We start from the raw sequence: 19,230 nt of genomic DNA on the forward strand, positions 1-19,230 counted from the left end.
CTAGAGCCAGAGCTCCTCAGGGCAGGCTCTGGGTCACCTCTGGGGCCCCGCTGCCCAGCTCAAGCCCAGAGCCAGAGCAGACGCCTGTATTGAGTGAGCGTAAGAATGAAACGCTGGTAAGTCAAGACACCCTGGATACAGAATGCACCAACTCACAGGAGGCCGGCGCAGCCCCTCTAAGGGGGCCCCTCTCGCCCCCTGCACCCACAGAGGGGGCTGCTGAGGCAGCCATCTTACGTACGTGGCACATGGACCATTCTAGGCCAGAGCGGAGTGTACAGGGAGCCCAGCCTAGGCTGGTCAGAGGTCTGCCAGGTGTCTTCGGGCAAAGGGGGGACGGGAGTGCCCTGACTAGGCATGCTCTGGGAGAGGACTATCCGGCGAGCGGCCACCAGAGAAGAGACACCAGGGAAGGACACCCCGCCCCCCGCCTGTGTGACACACGTGTCCTTTCTGAGTCAGTCACGGACCTCCTGACCCTCCCACATGCATCCCGCAGCCTGCGTGTCCTGGAATCAAGTCAGTTCTCTTACGGAATCGCAGCAGCCCCTGGACAAAACCTTGACAGTAACACGATTCGGCGCTAGTACCTACCATCCTCCCCACATTCAGACTCCACCAACGGGTCCAATCCTGTCCTTTACAGCAAACTCGCCCATCGGACCAAGTACCCACCCAGGGCCACCGAAGGCCCTCACTTGCCATAACTCTTGAAACCAAATCCACCTCTCCGTCGCAAGGATACTGCCTCACACTGACCCTACAGGACAGGGTAGAACTGCCCCCGTGGGTTTCCGAGATGGTAACTCTTTTTTTTCAATCTTTCTATTGGAGGCTCTTACAGCTCTTATCACAACCCATCCATCCATCCATTGTGTCAAGCACATTTGTACCTGTGTCATCATCATTCTCAAAACATTTTCTTCTGACTTGAGCCTTTGGTATCGGCTACCCTCCCCGCCCCACCCCAAGAACCCTTGATAATTTATAAGTGATTATTTTCATATCTTACACTGACCACTTTTCTGTTGTCCATCCTCCTGGTTCCCAAACACATCAAACTATTCATCCATTTTCTTGATCTCAAAGTAGACCCCCCACCCCCAAGAGTTCCAGAAATCCTCCTGTTGGTCGTCCGCGTACTACCCACAACACGTCGACTAAGGAAAGTTGGAGATGCCCTGCCAATCGATTGCCCGCAGAGGAAGCGTCTCTTGGAAAGCCTGCGCTCAGGATGCTACATTCTCAGGTGGTTGTGCTGCTGAGGCCCAGGGTAAAGTCAGACCTGGAGGTCTGAGGCGGGCCAGAGTCTGTCACTAGGAAAAAAGGTCTTGAGTGGAAGGCTCAGGCAGGCTGGGAGTAAACATTCCTTTTGGGCCTGCTCTCTATGACTCGGCCTTTGTGTCAGGCAATGGCCTGGGCTCCTGTGAGTTGGGGGACAAAGGGCGCTCCCCACATAGAGCAGGAAGGACTAGGGTTGTGGGACTGGCCGGCCCAGGGCATTTTGTAACCACATGATCCGCACGTGCATCTCTTGATGCACGGCTCTCCTGCTCGTTGGCTCCCAGCCACGGGGTTGACGTGAGGACGGGGCTGCTCAGGGCGGAGTACCCCTCTGCCTCTGTGGGAGTGGCTGTCCTAGTGAGAATCCCCCTCAGGAAGGAGAGCTCCAGAAACTGAGGGTGAGAGGCCAGATGGAGAACATTCCCCTCCACAGACACACGGCCCCCAGGACTTAGGCTGGATTGTACTAAGGGCAATGACTAATAGAAAGGCCTTGGCCCGAGGTCAGCAGTGAGTGACTGGGAGAAGCTGGGTTTCTGTAAGTCTGTTAAGCAAGTCGCCGTCGGAAGGCAGTGGTGCAGGCCCAGTACCATCTCGGCGACCAGCAGACTCATTAACGGCGATTGTCTCTGCTGTCTGCAGTGAAAGGCAGTCATCTATGATGGGACCCTAGATTCTCGGCAGAGAGCGGACTCAGGGGCTCTGTCATACGCCATTGTTCCGTGTTATGAAAACCCTATTTGTAGGAGTCTGACAATGGCTGTCTGACTTGTGTACCTCCAGCACCGGGAGCTCTCTCTTGCCATCCATCCCTGGCCAGGTGGTTTGAAGGTTCTTTTACACACCGGGGGGTGGGCCTTGCAGAGCCACTTATCTCTTTGCCCTCCAATCAAACTACGACCTGATTAATCCCATGTTCCTATTGGCCAGGTTGGCACAATATACCTACCTATCACACCTGCCTTCCACGGTGGAGATGTAGGCCCTTCGGAGAGCCTGGTGGTGCAATGGTTAGGCGCTCTGCTGCAAACCCCCAAGTTGGCAGTTTGAACCTTCCCGGTGGGTCTGTGGGAGAGAGGTCTGGAGATCCGATTCCATAGAAACCATGGCTAAGAACCCCCGGGAGCTGCCCTGGGCTCACACAGGTGCCCTGTGAGCCGAAAACTTGTGCCCAGTCACAGCAGCAACATCCCTCCAGGCGTTCTCCAGAGCTGCCCAGCTTCTGCCACCGCACGGGGTCCTTTAGCCTTGCCAGGGGTCTCCTCATCCCCCGTGCCCTCATTCCCATCTGCTCCGACCTCTTGGAATCATGAGACCCTAATGTGTACACGTGATGTTCAGCCTCCACAGCCTTTGCTGCGGCACGCAGTGAACAGGGAGATAGACACCAGGAAGACCGGGGGTCCAGAGCTGCTTCTGCACCCCTGTTATCTGCCCCAGAACCTGGTCCCTGACTTGGACTAGAACACAGCATCTGGTCGCTGGCAACACCCTTCTCTGTGCACACACCAGGCACAGATCAGACTGGCTGGGGCTGGCTGGAGAGGTGCCGTGCTCATGAATCTGAGAGAGGAGTGTGTGACTGAGAGGGGAGGACAGCCAAGTGACTCCTGTACTGAATCCCAAGGCCCACCTTGCAGCCATACTTGTCTGACTGTCCAGATCCAGCCTGGGATTGGAGTCCCCACCAATAAACTCAAGGCAACAGGGGTGGGGCCAAGGGACCAGCTCTCCTTCGACATCATGCCACGCACCAAAGAACCTCTAGAGGGAACCAGAGAAACACACAGAGCGTCCAGCCTGGCTACGTCTCAATGGGGACCGAGCTTCTGTGGCTCTGTGGGATTGGAAGTGGCAAAGGCACCAGGACCATCCTCTGCATCCATGGAAGGGGTCCAGTGGCCTATATGGGTCACCTTCGGGGGGGTCCTCCATTCGTGGAGCCTGGAGGGCTCAGATTGTAAGTGGTCACTGCACGTGGCCTGCTCCCAGTGTGGGCCAGCCAGTACAGGGTGAAGACGCCTGTAGATGCCACCCTCGGGGCCAGGACCTGGCTGTGATTCAGGCCTACCGCCCCCCCCCTTGTGGAACCAAGGGCCACTCCCCACCTCTGTCCTGTCTGGGCCTCTTGCTCCGAGTGACTGGTCTATAGGACTGTCAGGGAGCGCTCTCTCTTCCTGAATGAAGCAAGCATCCATTCAGCTCATCAATAACTAAGAGGCACCAGTGTGTGCCGGGCACTGCTTTGGGAACCAAGGTTTTGCCATCACCAGGACTCTTGTCCTTCTGTTCAGATCAGAATGGCTCCCACCAGGGGTGGCCGGGGTGGGGGGGCGGGGGAGTGACCAGCAGCCACCGGAGCAGCTATGACTCAGAGCCGTGCTGACCGTTGGAAAGGAGTCTGACTCAGTGCCTTCAGGGTCACTCCCAGGGGCTCTACAGGTGGTCTGGGAAGACTTGCTGGCGGGGTGGCATTTAGCCAGAGACCCCAAGGATGAGAAAGACACTCCCCCACCCCCACTCGGAAACCCACAAGAAGATCCTTGGGGAGACCCTGAAACAGACGTGGGTGTGCTTCCGAAGCCCAGCGCTAACAAGGAGGGGCCAGCGCTGCCTCTCACTGGATGGTCCGCGCCTCTACTGGGACTCTGCCCCAGGGCTTCTGGTAAGTAGGTCTGGGGAGGGGTGGCAGCCCATTCACCACCAGCCTTTGGGCAGCAAGAGCTACAAGGATTCTCAATAGGAGGCAAACATTCCCTTTGTCTAGGCTCCAGCAGGACACGCCTCTGGCCACAGGACAAGTGACCGAGTTGACGGCTTTGCTGTGCGTTCTCCTAGTGTCCTATCCTCCCTGGGGCTGGCCAGTGGGGGTGTGCCTGAGGATGGCACTGGAGGCACCTCAGACACAGGGCCCCTGCCTCTGGTCCCTGGTACCCTTGGTCCTGCCGCCTCTGAGGGTGGCCCGGTCCCCAGGGTCAGTCAGACAATGTGTGCCAAGGTCAATGGCCTTCCACCTTCTGACCGGCTCCCAGAGCTGCTTCTCAGACCGTCCACCCTGGGAGGGGTTTCAAAGTCGGTTTCTGAAATGCACAGTACCATTAGTAGGTACTTCTACTGCCTACCAGTGTGTGCCTGTGTGTATGTGTTTGAGTGTGTGCGTGCATGTTTGTATGTTTATGTGTGGATATGTGTTTGAGTGGGTATATATGTGTGCATGTGTGTGTGCATGTGTGTGCATGTGTGTGTATGTGTGTTTGAGCGTTTGTGTATGGGAAAAAGTAAAGTGGGATGAGAGGAAGTCAGAGGCAGGAGAGAAGACCAGGGAGGGGAGAGGAGAAGAGGGAGAAGCAATCAGGCAGCAGGGGAGTGGGGAGGGGAGAGGATGGGAGAGAGGGGTGAGGGAGAGGAGGGGGCAGTAAGGAAGGGGGTGGAGGGAGGGAAGGGGAGGCTGCGCCTGACTTTCTGGCCTGTCTCAGAGAGTCTTACCCCGAGTCTCCTTTGCTGGGAGTACAGGTGCACGGACACTGCCCCTCTGGCAGGGCTGGGGTGGGGCCCCAGAAGGAGTCCAGCTCCGTCCCATCCCAAGCCCATCGCTTCCTGGCTGTGTGGCTTTGGAACACACCTTGGCTTTCCTGAGCCAGGGTCCCCGCCCGACCATCTCTCGGGCAGGTAAAGGGAGCCGAGGAGGTGGCCAGTGCAGGGTGTCTAGCAGGCCTCGGGACGAGTGCCCCTCCGAGCGTGTGACCACGTCGTGGCATTATCTCAGAGTGCTGGAGCCTGCAGGAACCTTCCAGAGCCCAGGCCGCCTGCCTATCTGGACAGCAGCAGCCGCATCTCAGAGGCAGCAGAGCTAGAAGCTGTCATTTCCAGGGACTGTGCCCATTTATAGTGTCTGATCGCAGGTCTGGGTGATTTCTTCCAGAATCGCAGACCCGGGAGGCCCAGGAGCACAGTGGGTGGGGCCTCACCGAGGCCCTTTGAATGCTTTTCTTTGAGCTCCTGTGGGCACAGGTTTTTGCTGTGAGGGCTGCCTGTGTGGTGCAGACCCGGCCCCGGGACTCAGTGCCTCCAAGCACCAGAGCATCACAAGGTCCCTCCAGCTCCGCCACCAACGAGGAGGGATGACCACCAACCAGATTCCTCTGTACAGGAAACTGAGTTCCCAAAGGACAGCGACCATCCCAGAGGGTTGAAGAGCAGTGGGCGGCCCAGAGCCAGGTACCTGCCCACCCTGTGCCCTGTGCCTGAGTTATGCTGCAGGCTGGTGGCCTGGAACGTACCAAACACAGTACTGGGCACTGCCCTCCCACCCTCTGAGGCTTTGAACTTGGCCAATGCTGGGACTGCAGCGAAGGGCTGAGCTACCTGCCCCTGCTGGCCACCCCTTCACGGGGTCCTACTTGGGGGGGGGGGTTGGGAAGCCTGTGAGGTGTGGCCCTGCCCTCCAGGAGCATGTGGTGGGGAGGCACAGCCCAGGTAAGGTGGGCAGGGTGCCCCTGATGGGGGCCAGAGGAAGTTGCTGGAAGGGAGTTGGTTCTGTTGCTGGGGAGAGAAGTTTCTGGACTGGAGGGTGATCAGGGGAAGGGCATGCCTTGGCAGGGGAACAGCAGGTTAAAGGCATGGAGGCAGAGTGGGAGGAGCAGCACTGAAGCAGGGGAGGGGCAGCAGGAGCCGGGGGGGGGGGTCAGCCCTGGAGCCCCCACTGGGTTCCTGCCAGGCCCCCTGACTTTGACTAGAACACAGCAGCAGAGGCTGTGGCTGGGCGGGAAGCGAGTCTGGAGAGACGAGTGCCCACACTGGCACTTCTCCAAATGGAAGATGAGCCCTGTGACCAGGGCGACGAGCTCCTGGGGACTGGGATGGGGGCTCTCACCTCCCTCTCGACCCCTGAGGGTGGGACCTGGCAGCCCTGGGGCTGAGCATGGCCCACCGAGGTGCTTCACACAGTCTGCACAGAGGGGCCTCAGGAGACAGCCCTGCAAACCCTTCAGAAACCCCCACCCCATCCACCCGGTCATTGGAACCCTCATGGAGTCCAGGTCTACGCGAACACAGGCGAGCTCGCCAGGAGTCAGAGTCCGCTCAGTGGACACCGGCCCACAGTGCCGACGGTTCCCACAATTCATAGCCAGTCTAGGCTCTGGCCATGGTGATGCACGCGGCTACTATCCAGGAGGCCAGTGGTTCAAAACCACCAGCTGTGCTCTGTGGATATAGATGAGGCTTTCTCCTCCTGTAGAGAGCCCAGTCTCAGAAACCCACGGGGAGGGCAGTTCTACCCCGCCCGATGGGGTCGCTATGAGTTGAAATTGACTCAGTGGCAGTGAACTTTTTTTTTTTTGCTTAACCATAAGGAGCCCTGGTGGCTCGATGGCAAACTGCTCGGCTGGTGCTTTGGCAACATGCTCCTGTCCAAGTTACAGCCTAGAGGACCCTGGGAGGACAGGCTGGCCCTGTCACACGGGTGGCTGGGAGCTGGAACTGAAGGGGCAGCACGTACCAACCCTTAACAAACCCACAACCCAACCAAACTCACTGTCCACTCAGACTTGTTTACAGGCCACTTCATCTCCACACCCGGTCCTCTGGCTCCATGGGCATGGGAGCAGCGTGGCCCCTGTGGACTTGGGCGCCACTTCACCAGCCCCACGTGGGCTGGCCGGCCTCTCTCTGGGCCTCGGTTCCCATCATGTTGTGCTGCAGTCTCCCAGAGCTTCTGCAAGGTTCCCCGTGTCACACTCTCCACCTCGGAGACTGGCCTGCAGCTGGGACACCTGGCCAGGTAGCTCTTGGGGTTGTGTGGCTGTTGGTATTGCTCCAGGTCACCCACCCTCCCTCTGAGGCCACTTCTGGTCGGAGCCATTCTGATGGGGATGGGTGTCCTGTCTGTCCTGGCGGTGGCTGCCACAAACCTTCCCTTTGTAAGACACCTCAACACCAGCGAGGCACAGCAGGGCGAAGTGCAGTAAGCGAGGGATCCCTGGGCGTCTGTCTCGGGCTGCTCCACCGGGCCCCTCGTCTCCATCTGCCCCTCAGCCCCAGGAGTATACGACCATCCACCCCACCTCCCATTTTACAGAGGAGAACAGAGCCCGGGAATAGGCTACACCTTGCCCAGGTCACCCAGAGGAGCTGGCACCTGAGCTGGGGAACCCGGACCTTTGGAGAAGTGCACGGACCAGATCATTCCAGGAGTCCCAGCTCACCTAGGAGAAGGGACAAGCCTCCTGTCCCCTCTCCTGGTCTGCAGTTTGCCCACGCAGAGTGGCACGTGGCATCAGGTATGGCCATCTCAGGCTTCTTTGGGGCTTCAGGTTCTCCTGAGCAGTGTGGGCACGGCCGCCCCCCTCCCCCGGTGGCATGCACGTTGAGACACAGGCCCACAAAGCTGTACGCGCACATGCCCCACGGTGGTGCGCGAGGGAACAACACCCCCTACCCTCCTGCTGCCATCATGCAGGAAGACAAGTGCACTGGGAGCCACAAAGGTGCGGCGTGGCACAGACGGCTCAGAAATGGCACGCTGCTGCCGCCCCGGCCCCTGTCGCCGCCCTCATACCCTGGAATCCCTGGGTGGCAGCGGCCCCCTTCACTCTGCAGCGGGCGCACTTGGGGGAGGGCAGTGTCTTTCCTGGCCTGCCTGTGTTTTTCGACGATGAAGCGACCGGCTGCGTGCACGGGTTTCAACTTCACTATCACTGTAAAGCTGTGCAGCTCAACCTAGCTCACACACCCCTGGCAACGAGACGGAAGAAGCAATACCTCCTCCTAAGGGTGCGTTTCCTCCCCCGTAGTTCATAGGATCATGCCGCGTTTGGGCTTGAACAGACCCCGGGTCCTCTCTTACTGCCCTTCCTTAGTGCACCATCTCTGCCGAGGCTGGTCCAGTCTTTTCTCTGCACACCTCTGGGGACGAGACACTCACCACTTCCATCCAGTCCATGCCTCTATGAGTCGGATTTAAGCAAATGCGGATGTTCTATTTGAGCAAAGAATCCTGATCAAATGGGGGTGGGGGGGGGCAGGGAGATGAATTTCAAGTCTGTATGGAATCCAGACTTTATGGAGTCATTGAGCCTGGATGAGCCCCTGAAACTATTGCTCGAAGGCCTTTTTTAAAACTGAAGCCCAAAATACCTAAGCTGAAGTCTTTAAAAAATCAAACAAGAGTTAATTTAAGCAGTAAAGAATGTTTGTCCTGCGCTTTATCCTCTTTTAAAGAACTATTTATACGGTTGCTAGGCGCCATAGTCAGTTCCAACCCACAGTGGCCCCTCTGCCCAAGGGAACGAAGAAACACTGCCTGGTCCTGTGCCGGATCCCACTGCTGCAGCCACCGTGTCGGTCCATCTCCTTGAGGGCCTTTCTCGCTCTCACTGCCCCTTTCCCAAGCATGATGTCCTTCTCCAGGGACTGGTACTTGGGATCAAATGGACAACAGCCACTGAGAAGATTAGGTAGAAAACTTAGAGGGCAGTGGGTGCATGTTAATGTGGGAGGAAAGATCGGGAAGAGCGGCTCAGGAATGTGCTGTGCTTGTGGGAATCACGGCCCCGCACCTGGACAGTGGGGCATTGTGTGTGCTTTGTTTTTCATATTCTCAACGAAAAGAAAACAAATGACTTACAAAGTCACCAACAGCAAGAGCGAACACTGGCAAATCAAATCTGGTAGCACACTGAAAGAATCCGATGTACACCATCCGAGCGGGATTCTCCTCGAGAGTGAGGGGCAGGCTCTTTCAACACAACAACAGCAACAATAGAAGGGACCTTATGCCTTAGTCTGAGCACTGAGTTGTATCCCATGGTCCCTGATGTTCCCTAAGCGACAGGGGGGAAACAGAGGCTGAGGGGGCTTGAGTGGACTGACCGAAGAGGGTGCAAGGAGGGGCAGAGGTTGGGGCTCTCCCAGAATTCCATCTGCTGACCCGCTTCCCATCCCTTGACAGTGAGATGTTGGTCACATGGCGAACCCTGGCCAATGGGCTGTGAGTGTGCGTGAGAAGGGGCGTGGACCTCGGCTGCATCCAGCTGCCGAGACTTCTCCCAAACTCACTGCCATCGACCTGACCCCATGCTGAGTCATGGAGCACTAGCACAGGGTCATTCCTAAGAGTGCGAATCTTTAGGGAACTAGAGAACCTCACGTCCTCCCATAGAGGAGCTGGTGGTTTCGAACAGCCGACCTTGCCGCTAGCGGCCCATTGTGTGACCCACCACGCCACCAGGGCTCCCGCGGAGGAGATTTTAGTTTCTGCAGTCTTCTTACCGCAGCCCGCTCCTAGCCAAGGGGCTGGACCGGTTCCTGTAAAGACTCACAGCCCCGCAGCCCACAGGGGCAGCCCTGGCCTGTCGCGGGGGGTGGCTGTGCGTCAGAATGGACCCGGGGCAGTTGGCTTGCATATGCGGTTATCCTGGTGGACACACGTTTGCTTTGCGTCACTCTGTGCCGGGTGGGTGCCGTGTGCCCCAGGACTCTGCATGTGCTGCCTGCTCTAGCTGTGGGGCCTCCCGTCTCCTCCATGAGACCCGGGGTCACGATGCAGCCCTGATGACGGCGCGGACCTGGGAGCTGAATCTGGGTCTGATCTGAACGCCTGTGACGATGGTGTTTTGCGGAAACAGATGGCCATTGTGTCCCAACACCCCATTGGGCTAAATGCTCCTTTTGTAGACGGGAGGCTGCAAACACAGATCGCTTTCTCATTCAGATTTCATGCCCGAGTGAGATCCTTGTGCTAGGATTTATTACAGCAACACTGATTTTCCAATGTTAAGACAACAACACAGCCTGAGACGGAACGGAAGGAAAACATGGAGTCGGGGGGCCTGCCTGGGTTGGGATCCTTACTCCGCCTTACTCAAGCTGTGCAGAGGCCTCTTCAGCCTCTCCCTCTGGCCCCGGTTTCTATCCCAGGGCGACTAGAGGTACTTCCCAGAACAGGGCCAGGCCCACCCTCTCCGAACCAGGCCTGCAAAGGTGCTGGTGCTCCCAGAGGGGTTTCCTCAGTGCGTTGCTCTAAACCTGTTGCAGTTACAGCAGGAAGGTGCTCCCCGCTCAAAGGAGTTTGGGAAACACTGCATTCAATTGGCTTATTAAAAATGAATAAAAAACGATAACAACCCCCTCCCCCCAAAAAACCAAAAAACAACCTGCAGGACTTTCTCCAAGCCCATGGCAGCGTGGAAGCACATTGTGGCTGTCTAAGCAGCAGGCGAGAATGCTTCCAGGACTTGCCGGGCTTGGCGGCCACGACGTCCCTCCACCCCTCTCGCTGTGAGGATACGGACTCCACTGGACGGCAGTGGGTTGTGTTCTGGCGGTTTGGTTTTTGCCAGGCTCCGTCTTTTTTGCCACATTCTTGGGGAGGAGGCTGGGTTTTGGCTGAAGGTGTGAACTTGGGCTCTTCTCACACAGCCCTCTCTCCACGCACCCCGAGTTCTCGCCCCTCCGGCCCCCCTCCAAGGCTCTCACCCTTTATCCTATGGCTGTGTCCTGGGGAGACCAGGAGGGCTGGGCAGGCATGTCAGACACTGGACAATGCAGCTTCCAGCCGGGGACCATGCTAAAGACACTCTGTTAGTGACGTGGCTGCGAGGAAAATGGGGAGGGTGATTGCACGACTAATTGGAAGCCATGGGCTCACCGAGGCTCAAAAGATCCCTTTTAGAAATGGGGATGGGCCTGAGGATGCCGACCAACAGGGAAAAATGGGCACATGTGGAAGCAAAACAAGCACCCAGATCTGCTGGGCAGAGCACAGATAGCCGCGTAATTAATAAAGTAATTAACATGCACAGGCAACGCCAAGGCTGCCAGCAGGCTGATAAGGGAGGGTTATTAAAAACGAATGAGCAGCATAGCAGGGAAGGGGAGATGAAGTTTTGCATTTCTTTCTTCTTAAAGTATTTATCACGGACCCCCAAGAGTGGCAGATCGGCCTAAACTCACTGTACAAATCCCACTGGGGCCGAGGTCAGAGTCTGCGCCAGCCCCCTCTCTCCCTGACGAAGCAAACACGTCACCCCACCAGCCACGGAGATGCCGGGAGGGGCATTCAAGTATCCACCATAGGGTCACACCTGGTGGCAAGGCGGTTAAAGATGCCAGCCCTGGGGCACGTTGTCTGAGCTCCAGCCCAGCTCTGCCACTTACCAACGGTGTGACCTTGTGGCAGCCACGTAACCTCGCCGCTGTTCCACACTGTAACATGGACCCAAACACAGAGCCTAATGGGGAAGGCTGCACGGGCTCCCTGCCTCACCGGCGCCGAGCCCTTGGGAGGGCCTGCTCAGTGTCAGCTGCTTCCCGGTGACATACCCACCAGGAGCATGGTTCCAAGTTGTTGCTAAAAAAATCAGACCAAACTGCTTTCTCTCTCCCCCTGACCTGCGCCGCTTCCCCTGGGATGGGGCATCCGGGTGTCCGGAGGAAGACCGGGAAGGTGGAATGGGCTCTCCCAGGGATGGTGTACTCCCTAGCGTTTCCTTTGTGCCTCTGGGACTGCGGGTGAGTCTGCTCACTGGGGATGTGGAGGTGATGTCTGAGGTCCTTTCGAGTCCGGGAATTCTATAAAGGCACAGGAGAAGCACTGGGGTGGACGGAGCAGCCATGGCTCCCCTGGGAGGCTCTTCTTTCCTGCCGTGGTTGCTGGGCTTCTCCTGGGCCCCGGAGCTAGAAGCTGCAGGGCTTATATGGTGCCCCCTGTGCCCCACGTCCCGCTGGTCAGGCTTCTGCCTGGAGGTCCCCAGCCCTCAGCTCCAGGCCCTTGGCACTGACGCCCTCTCCGCCCCTGACGGACCCTGTGCCCCCGGCCCTCCCTCCACTGCACGTGGAGGTCTCCACCTTTTCTTTCTCTCAATTTCTCTGCACAGATGTTCAAACCACAGAAAAGCTGACGAGGACAACGAGCGCACATCTGCTGGTGGTTCTTTCTCTACACACACACACACACACACACACACACACACACACACACACACACTCCTGACACTTGAGCAGGTGCATCTCCTAAGAACAAGGCCATTGTCTGACTACCGTATTCACACACACACATACACACACACACACGCACAACCTCCTGACACTTGAGCAGGTGCATCTCCTAAGAACAAGGCCATTGTCTGACCACCACATTCACACACACACACACACACACACACACACACACACACACAACCTCCTGACACTTGAGCAGGTGCATCTCCTAAGAACAAGGCCATTGTCTGACCACCACATTCACACACACACACACACACACACACACAACCTCCTGACACTTGAGCAGGTGCATCTCCTAAGAACAAGGCCATTGTCTGACTTCCGTATTCACACACACACACACACATACACACACACACACACACAGTTGACCCCCTGACACTTGAGCAGGTACATCTCCTAAGAACAAGGTCATTGTCTGACCACCGCATTCTCACACCTAAGAAAAGTCGCTGTAATTCCACGGCGTTGTCTGATAGCCGAGCACACTTCCTAAGAGCGCTTCCTGTCTTTACACGGACTGCCGTCCTCTAGTGGCTTCCCGAGCCACCAGGTGCACGTCCAAACGCCCCGCCCCGTACTCACTGCCCACAAGCAGCCTGCTCGGATTCTCCTCCTCCCACCACCTTCTTTATGGCGTCTTTGTGTTTGCAGTGGAGGCTTTCGCAGCCGCTGGGGGGGTCTGGTCGGCTGTGTCTTCACAGGCTGTTCTGGGGCACGGGCTCTGGTCCTCACAGGGCGAGCACATCCTCATTGTTTCTCTTCTGGTTCTGTTTCCACTCATCTAGCTTCCCTGTCCTCTCATGTCCCCATCTCTGCTTTAAAGTAATTATGGAGAGGGACGGGAAAAAAGAGCTCATACCAAGGGCTCAAGTAGAAAATGTTTTGGAAACGATGATTGCAACATATGCACAAACACGCTTGATACAATTGATGTATGGAATGTTATAAGAGCCCCCAATAAAATGCTTTAAAAAATAAAATCGTAATTATTGACTGCTTGATTGCATACACACACACACATACATATGTATATATATATGAGCACAGGCCTTTATAGGTGATATTATTAATTGAGATAATTTGTTATTTTGTTATAAGATGACCTCAGGGTTGGTTTTGGCTCAAGGGGGTAAACAAGGTAAGATATTAAATGTTAACTGAGCTACAGTTGCGGCAAGGAGCCCTGGTGGGTGGTGGGTTTGCACTGAGCTACAAACAGCAAGGTCGGCAGTGTGAAACCATCAAGTCACTCTGAGGGAGAACGATGGGGCTTTCTACTCCTGTAAAGAGCTACAGTCTCAGAAACTCACAGGGGCAGTTCTGCTCTGCCTTGTCGCTAAGAGTGGGCACTAAACGACAGTGAGTTTTAGATCTGCAATAATCTTACAATGCACCCATCCGAGGACAAGATGGCCCCATCCTGGCCGATGAAACGGGGGACTTCAATGGAGGCCTAGTCCATGCTCCTCTCACCTTTTATGAAACCTTCCTGATCCCCCACACCCCCCAGGGAGGAGGAGCAGCCCCAGAGAACTCAGGGAGCGCAATGCCAGCATCCAGGCCCTGCAGAGGTTGTCATTGAACTCCTTCCCCCTCTGAATCGGCAGTGTCCTGAGAGCAGGGGCCGTACCTGACCCATCCCTGTGGCCTCACCAGCCTGGCACCTAGTGGGTACCCAGCAAAAGCTGGTCTGGCCCTTGAGTGAATGCATGGGCATGTCTCTCCAGGGCCTCACGGTGCAGCTGAGCTTAAAGGGAGTGTCTTCCTTGGGAGGGACAGGCTGTTCAGAGAGCCTCCTGGCATGGGTGCAGGGAGGGAGAAGGCCCACGGGATGTGGGAGTGGGAGTTTGCCTGGGTTCTCTCACATCGCTGAGTTTAGAGAGGCCTGGGCGTGCCGACAAGGGGAAGTGAGGCCAGTACCAGTGGGCTGTGAGGGGCCTGCTCACAGGCAGGTGGTGTGTTGGAGGTGGTACTAGTGGCAGGTCTCACACGGGGATAGAGCTGGCTGCGTATGAAGCAGCACCCTGTCCCCCCATGATCTCATTTGAGAGTGAGTACAGAGGGCGGAGGAACCTAGCTTTGGGGAGCTGCAGGCCTGGTTTCTGGCCTCTGGGCCCCACTTGCTCCCAAAGGAACCCAGAGCCCACCACCTGGATCCTTGCACCTGCACAATGGGCATACACCCCTGCGGCAGGGTGCTTACACGCGAGGGTTATGTCACAGACTGGGCGGCAGTGCATCTGCAGGCGGGACTCCTCCCCACACCTTTTGGTTGGCCCTTCAGGCCCTCCCTGGGAGGTGGGCAGGGAGTCCTCACAAAGTCAGGGACTTCTGAGCGAGGGATTGGGAGCAGAGGGACAGTTGCTGGGCATCTTCTGCATGCTAGCCTGAGTGCTGGTGCTCTGAATGCAAGTGCCCAGCAAGCGTGCACGGAGAACCTGAGTCTGCTCAGGGAAGGATGGACTTCTAGGGGCCCTGGTCTCAGAGAGGGTAAGTCAGTTACTCAACGTCATCTAACTAGGAGGGGGGCAGGATCAGGGCCCAAGTCCCAGTCTCCTGACCTTTGGACCACCCCTCCAGAGCCCACAGTGCAAGACCCCAGGACCTGAGTGCCTTCCATTTCCTCAGTGTGCGCGTGAGTCTCCAGGTGCCCGCCATGTAGTACCAACATGCAGTCTCTTCGCCATCCAGCTTCCCGTCTGCTGGAAGGCACAGATAAGGAGGAGCGAGCCTGCGCGGACACAGAGAAATCCTTCACATCCGTTGGCAGAAACCAGCCGGCCCGAGTTCTCTCTCTCCCTTTAACTCTCGGAGCCTTCTGTGGCTGATGCAGGCAAGAAAAGGGCGTCCTGAGGGAAATATTAAGATGGGGTGCCAGGATGTGCACGGCTCATGCTGGCAGCTCCGGTTCAGGATGGCTGGGACAAGCAGGGTCTGCAGCTGGGGTCTGGGAGGCAGAACCAACTCTTGCAAGATGCTCTGAGTCAGGAACACGCTGAGCCGGGCTCCATCGCGAGGCACAGGACAGTGGCTACCTAAGGGTCTGGCTTTGGTGGGCTCTGAAGGCTCAGGGTGAGGGGCATCAGGGACCAGGTGGCTAACCACACTCCTTATAACTGCTACCATTCATTGTGCATCTCAGCGCACTGGGCACAGGGTTAGCCCCCGACAGCCACGGCTCCTCAATCTAGACCCGTTTACAGGTGAAGAAATGGCGATCTAGAAGTGAGATGTCTATTAAGCCCACAGGGTAGAAGCCCACCAGCCTGTGTGATCCACGGATCATAAATAATAAAATCTAAACTCGTAGGAGGGAATAGTCTCAGAGCTTAAATTGGGAACACCCAGTTTGCAGAAGACTGAATGGCAGTAGGAGCCCCCAATCCATTTGCGGGAGCCATGCATGGATTAAGCCTCTGCTGAATCCCCTCTGCGTCCCCACAGACCTTGCTAGCATGCAGAGGGTAGTGGTTTCATTTTATTTGCCTGGGTTTTTTGGGCTATGTTTTTCTGGTTATGAAACTCAGGATGGGCAAAACTATGAGACAGTGACTGCGCTGATGGTTTCTTGCTGGGGGGACCCGGCAGGGAGGTTGGGGGTCAGCGAGGAGCTGATAACAAGGAGTAAACAAAAGAAGCAGATGCTCTGGAGTTGATTGTGGGTGTGTGATTGCACAACTCTAATAGTTCAACGATGGAACGATTGCCTGGTATGGTATGCAAATTAGATGCTAATAAAACTGTTAAAAATCGAGCATCTATTTCCCAGGGCTGTGGGGACCCACGACCCCAAAGCTGGTGGCTGCGAACAACTCAAGGTGTCGGCAGGGCTGGTGCACACCAAAGGCTCTGGCTGGGCGGACCCTTGCTTGCCTGGTCCAGAGGCTGGTGGCTCCGGGTGTTCTTTGGCTTGTGGCCGCATCCCTCCAAACGCTGCCTGCATCTTCACGTGGCCTCCTCCTCTGTGTCTTCTCTCCTTCTGTCTCTCATGAGGACACTTGTCTTTTGATTTAAGGCTGACCCACATCATCCAGGATTACCACCATGAGTCGGAATTCACTTGAAACTCACATGCGCGTGTGCGCGCACACACACACACTCACCTGGCTGTGACCAAGGTAATGGAGTTCAGGTGAACTCCCTGATGGAGTCCTGAGCAAACCTGTTCCTCAGGCTGAGGCAGGGGCCATGAGATGATGCCTTCAAATCTAAAATGGCTTGGTTTAAAGATCTGCTCATAAGTTCTTCACTCTCACGAGACATCAATAGATATAAAAGATACACAAACATTTGTAAGAGGACAGAAAGCACACGTGTGTGCTAAGAGTATAAAAGCTTCAGTGCCGGAGATGTGCCCGTAGAGCAAAACAACAATAAATCCGAGAACGGATGAAAAAGAAGCAGGGAGTCTGCTGGATACAGGGAAGCGCGAATCCCAGTGGAAGCCACATGGAGCAGGCCACAGGTCCGGGGCAGGTCCCAGCCCCCACGCAAAGGCAGCAAGGTCATCTCAGGCCAGCCAGGTCCCCTAGCCTGCCCTAGGCTTCTTCTCTACGATGGGAGGAGCCCCCTGGAGCAACACCTTAGCATTCAGCTGCTGACGGAATGTTTGGTGGTCTCAGGGACCCCGTGACTCCCTGAGAGGCAGACCAGGCGATCTGCTCCCATACAGATGACAGCCTAGACAAGACTCCGGACGCTCCTACCCTGTCACATGGGGCCATTAGGAGGCAAGGTCAACTCCACAGCATCTAACCACTGCAATGCAAACGGGGACTGAGGGGCTCGGGGCGCGGTGCCATTCTACAGACATGCTGGGTACTGCTGCCGCTTCAGTGTTAGAGGCTTTTCCTGCTGTGTGTGCTCCAAGGGGGCAGGCCTGGAGTTGAGGTCTTGGTTCAGTGGGTAGGCGCGGCGCTGAGGGTTTGGCACGACCAGAGATGGCCATGCTCCTCTGGTTGCTGTCCCCTGAGCTCTTGGGAGGGTGAAGGGGGACTCTAGGACAGGCACAAGGATAGGATCCCACGGAGCCTCCCCTGACTGGGATCACGCAACAATGAGGACCTTAAAGGGTCCCATCCTGTGCTAGAAATGAGAGGATGCTAGTTGAAGTTCGATCACCTGTGGGAGACTCTCCAAGCCAAACAATGGTAGCCTGCAATGACCATCCCAACAACTGGAGGACGGATCCTTTGATGGTGCGGAGGTGCCTGGACCCTGTGATCCCTTGCCCCCTTGTCCCCTTGCTTTCCTGCTGGTTCCTGTAGCAGTTGCTCTTCTTCTTCCTCCTCCTCCTCCTCCTCCTCCTCCTCCTCCTCCTCCTCCTCCTCCTCCTCTTCCTCCTTCTTCCCCCACCTAAGATTCTGGTCTAGAACTTGCTCACTTCTCCACCCCAGTGAAAATCACAACAGAAATAGAAATCCCCTACTCTTCCCCCCGCCCCCCTTCTCTCTTCACCTGGTGCAAACTGCTGTTCCACGGATGACTGAGGGGACTTCTGGGGACAAATGGATCTGGAGTGAGCTGCCTTCTCTGGAGCCCCTCCCTCTTCTTGGCATCCCTTTGCCACCAGCGAGCTCTCCAGCTGGGGGCTGGGAGGGGGTGAGCGGGGAACCATTTGGGCTTCAGGTTTCCTGGATGCAGGTGTTTCTTCTCTTTCCCTCCAGCTTAAATTCCGTGTTCTCCATCTATTTATACCTCTCACATCCAAGCACAGTCCTGAGCCCATGTCAGACGTCGGTGAGGGTCTGGGCCAGGAGGTTTCAACCCCCAAGCACAACAGAACCCATCATAGCTTCTTTCTTTTCTTATTAAATACTTTTATTAGGGGCTCTTATAGCTCTTATCACAGGATGATGCAAGATATTAAAATAATAATTTGTCAAGGGTTCATGAGGGAAGGAGGGTGGGTAGGGAGGGAAAAATGAGGAGCTGATATCAAGGGCCCAAGTAGAAAGCAAATGCTTTGAAGATGATGATGCTGGTACACCCAAACCCAGGTCTCTTTGCAATTAAATCAGAACTTCTGGAGGTATAGCTGAGAATCAGTGTTTTTTAATATACAGTCAGAATTGAGAATCACTGATTTAATGTCTTTTAAAAATCACTTATACATTTCCCTCTTCATTTAAAAAAACATGATCTTTATTTTTGGAAGCAACATATCCACCCCCAAATATAAATCAGTGGGTCAGCCAGTGAGAAGCTGTCAAGAGTTATCAACACTGAGAATCGTCGGGTCAGGTAGATGCATCCAATTATTCGTTCATTTGTGTACTCACCCCTCTATTTAACCTGAATGCATTGAGCACATACACAAGGCCCTAGCGATAGAGTGACGAGTGAGATGGGAAAGGCCCTGTGCCGTGCGGTTGACATTCAAGTGGAAGAAGGCAGATAACAGCCGAAGAAATGAGGGATAAACGGTTTGATCCTGAAGGAGGGTGATGTGAAACAAACTGTTGGGAGCCATTTAAGGATTGATGGTCAGGGAAGTGGCATTTAAATTAAGAATCCAATGTCCAGAAAGACATCCCTGAGAAGATCTGGGAAGAGCATTCCAGGCGGAGGGAGAGAGCCAGTGCCAGGTTGGAGTGTTAACACACCGAGACCAAGTCTGTGTCACTGGAGCAGGGTGACCAGAGGGGAGAGGGATGAAACGATGTCAGAGCAAAGCGGGTGCTTAAGCAAATGTGGAGAAGAAAGCTGATGGTGCCCGACTATCAAAAGATATAGCATCTGGGGTCTTAAAGGCTTAACGATAAACAAGAGGCCATCTAACTGAGAAGCACCAAAGACCACACCGAAGAAGCACACCAGCCTATGTGATCATGAGGTGTTGATGGGATCAGGTATCAGGCATCAAAGAACAAAAAGTCATATCATTGTAAATGAGGGCGAGTGTGGAGTAGGGACCTAAAGCCCATCTGTAGGCAACTG

General features: G+C 55.7%; 1 protein-coding gene across 1 annotated transcript in view; it reads right to left on the minus strand.

Moving 5' to 3' along the window:
- Positions 1-19,230, minus strand: part of GABBR2 (gamma-aminobutyric acid type B receptor subunit 2) — a 408,186-nt gene that overhangs the window by 17,846 nt on the left and 371,110 nt on the right. The gene's annotated exons all lie outside the window — the stretch shown is intronic.

This window comes from Tenrec ecaudatus, chromosome 10, assembly GCF_050624435.1.
Source record: "Tenrec ecaudatus isolate mTenEca1 chromosome 10, mTenEca1.hap1, whole genome shotgun sequence".
In the NCBI taxonomy this organism is placed as follows: Eukaryota; Metazoa; Chordata; class Mammalia; order Afrosoricida; family Tenrecidae; genus Tenrec; species Tenrec ecaudatus.